General features: G+C 33.7%; 1 pseudogene; it reads left to right on the forward strand.

Moving 5' to 3' along the window:
• The first annotated feature begins 1,532 nt into the window (after window positions 1-1,532).
• Window positions 1,533-3,660, forward strand: LOC143056200 (uncharacterized; annotated as a pseudogene).
• The last annotated feature ends 400 nt before the right edge of the window (window positions 3,661-4,060 follow it).

The raw sequence follows: 4,060 nt of genomic DNA on the forward strand, positions 1-4,060 counted from the left end.
ATCAATGATAAAGCTATTTCAATGGCTATTATCTCGAAAACAAGCACGGTGACCTACATATTTTTTTTGCTCTTTGAATTCCTTTATTAATCCCCTATCAATATAAACTAGTGTTTTGAAAAGTTAATTACTTTGAAACTGAGAAGCGAACTCCCTTAAGAGTCCTCTGATGCATATAAATGCTATTTGTACCCAAGAATTCCTTCATACATTTGCTCTTTATCTCCTAAGATGTTGTTTCAATAATGAAATCCTGTAATGCATACTCAGCAATCAGATTCTTAGAATATATCCTACTGTTCCGGTAAGAAGATAAAATTGCAGGTTTGTTTCTGTAGTCAAGCAAAAAAGATAACATCAATTTAATCTCCAACGATTTTCTTTACTTATAATTAGAAGATAAATGTATTGTATTTTGTCATACACTTATCCAGGTATTACTCTTAACCCGGAAATGTACTCTTATTGCATAACCCTTAACTAGGGAATACATTTATTCTGTGATATTTTTCAAAAAAGCAAACTTTGTGAAGTATTTCTTTTTTTTAATTAGATTTACATTGAACTAATAAGCATTTATCGGTATAAAGTACCTTCAGTTGATTATTTTTGAATAATGCAAAATAATTAAAATATTTCTTATTTTAAAAGAGAGAAAACATATTTTCTGCATATTTGTATTGCATTGTCCGATGCTGAACCTCATACATGTATTATTCAATAGAAAGACTACTCCGCAAACTGCTTACGCTATGTTCCATTGTTTATGGACGTCAAGTTGGTTAATTATTCCGTATTCCTAATTCGTTACTTATTCCTTATTCGTTACCTATTCGTTTCTTATTCCTTATTCCTGAATCGTTACCTATTCGTTACTTATTCCATATTCCTTATTCGTTACTTATTCGATTTTTAATATCCTTTCCCCTTTTTAATTGTTTATATTCTTATCTCTGGTAATAGTTCTAAATTTGTTGAGGTAAAAGGACCCTTTTATCAACTTTTTATACGTGTTTGTGCTCAACCGATCCTGTTACTTTATATGCGAATTCGATACTTATTTGTTCCTTATTTGATATTTATACGTTCTACCTTTTAACTGCTTAATATTCGTCTGTTGGAAGATGGTTCTTGGTATGATTGCCAATACACAACTCTCCACAATAGACCAAAATGACACAGAAATTAACAAATATAGGTCATGGTACGGCCTTCAACAATGAACAAAGCCCATACCGCATAGTCAGCTATATAAGGCCCAGACATAACAATGTAAAACAATTCAAACGAGAAAACTAACGGCCTTATTTATATACAAAAAATAAACGAAAAACAAATATGTAACACAAAAACAAACGACAACCACTTTTATTTCACCTCTAAGAACCCATAGTTTTCACCAGAGACAAGACAGCAATTGAAAAACTGTGTTTCAAGGTGCAGCGTATAACAAACGTTTTATAAGCGAATAAGATTTCATACTACATTGTACTATAACGTGAGTTTAGTACAATTTAATGCAGGGTAAAGTAATGAACAGTACAATGGTAACTAAAGTATATCTTTTACAAATCAGCCCAATACCAGTGGAGCGCTAGAACGGATACATGTGCTGTAATAGAGTTATTTTACCTCTAAGAACCCCTAGTAACCACCAGAGACACATTTTTTTAAAAGTGCAACGTATAGCACGCGTATTACAAGCGAATAAGGAAAGAATAAGTAACTGGTTATCTCATGAGCACTGAAACGGGTACATTCACGCTAATATGATGTGTTCCCTTCTTAGAACACATAGGTACCATTTGAGACAAGAAAACAATTGAAAATCATTTTCTAAAAGGTGCAACGTATTATGAGCGAATAAGTAACGAATAAGTTACAGTAACAGTCGAGCGCTGAAACCGGTACATACGCACTTATAGGGTTATATCACCTCTTAGAGCCCAAATCTACAATCAGAGACAAGCAAACAATTGAAAATCATTCTTTAAAATGTGCAACGTATAACACAAGTATTATAAGCGAATAAAGAACGATAAGTAACAGGGTATCAGTTGAGCTCTGAAACGGCTATAAACGCGCTGATAGGGTTGTAAAACCTCTTCGAACCTTTATCTAACATCGGAGACAAGAAAACATTTTAAAAAAAGTACAACGTATGACAAACATATTATAAGCGAAAAAGTAACAAATAGGTAACAGGGAAACAGTCGAGCCTTGAAACGGGTACATACGCGCTTTCAGGGTCATATCACCTCTGAGAACATATAGTTACCACCAGAGACAAGAAAACAATTGCAAATCATTTTTAAAAAGGTGCAATGTATAACACATGTATTAAACGCGAAGGAGGAACGAATAAGTAACAGGGTATCAATCTAGCGCTGAAACGGATACATAAGTTCTAATTGGGTTATTTCATCTCCAAGAACCCAAAATGACCACCAGAGACACGTATTTTAAGCGAATAAGGAACAAATAAGTAACATGGTATCAATCGAGCCCTCGAACGGGTACATACGCCTTGTATGGTTATTTCACCTCTAAGAACACATTTTAACCATCAGAGACATGAAAACAATTGAAAATCAACTAAATCAAGGTGCAACGTATACCACGCGTATTAAAAGCGAATAAGGAACAGGGTATCAACCGGGCGATGAAACGGGTACATAAGTTATAATAGGGTATTCCACCTCTAAGAACCCGAATGGATCCTTATTTTTGCTTGTATGTTGGTTGGAATTGGATACTTTGGAAGATTTGTATAATTATGTTATAACCAGGAAATTAACCAAAAGAATTACTGGTACCTTTACAGATAAAGAAATAAGATGTATGACCTTTTATTCTGAAAATTATAGTCCAACAATGTTCTACATTAGAATCAGATCACTAAATCATGTACTACGTTTGATCCACCATAAAATTATAACTAGAAAGAAGAGAGATTTCTTTAATTAAAAATTTCTGATAAAATAATGACGTCAGCTGGATTGAATGTCATTGTCAAAATACTAGAAGAAAGCCCGAGATTTGAATTCATTGATACTCATTTTCATCTGGATCTGTTGTTGCAGCGCCTGAACATTCCAACTGGAGATTCTTTGGATTTTGGATATCTGTCTTTAAATATATTTTCCAATATTTTCAACAATTGTTTATTTTGTATTGCTAACTATTTCCAAATAACTGGAAATTGTGGCCAGCCAGAGTAACCAGCACGCATCCGTCCGTATAACTTTTGGGATACATCCTTTTATTGCTGGCAATGGAATCCCGGATTGTTTAAAATCAGTATTGAAGGAATTCATTCATAATACAGAATGTGTTGGTATTGGTGAGACTGGTTAAGATTACACCACCAAATGTAAATGTTCAGATGATTGTTCATCAGAGAAATGTGTGGAGAGAATACGAGCTAAGCAGGAAGACAATGTCTTGTTCCTCTTACAGTTTGCTGATCGTAGTGATTTTCCAGTCGTTCTCCATTGAAAAGATCATGGAGATGGACAAGCTTCCAAAAGAACTCTGAAGATAATTCATCAACATAACTATACACATTTACGTTTTCACAGACATTGCTTTTTGGGAGATTTGGAAGAATTTAAAGAATGGCAAAGATGACCTCGTATCATTTTTGGAATATCTGGGTAAACATTTACAATTGATTCTCCATAGGCGGTAATGGTAACGTTTTCCTCCGTTGCTCAGTCCATATCGTTTACTTGAAAATGTATGATGGCTCAAATCGAAGCTGATACATTTATACATGTCTGGTTAAATTTTCGGGGTGGCAAGTGAGATTACTTTTTTCGCAAATTGCTGGACCCCGGAAGATGGTGAAAAATGTCACTCTCCTCATGAAATAATCCCAAAATACTGATCATAAAATTCAATAAAAAAATTGTCCATTCTAATAATTTATTTCAGGTCAAATCTACATATTTCTTTTCTCATCACATCAGCTCTATAAAACAGTTCTTATTGTTCATTTATGTCCATTATTAAAATCACAGCATCCACAATTGTATGGAGAACTAACATTTTTTTTAAA

Source organism: Mytilus galloprovincialis, chromosome 13, assembly GCF_965363235.1.
Source record: "Mytilus galloprovincialis chromosome 13, xbMytGall1.hap1.1, whole genome shotgun sequence".
Lineage (NCBI taxonomy): Eukaryota > Metazoa > Mollusca > Bivalvia > Mytilida > Mytilidae > Mytilus > Mytilus galloprovincialis.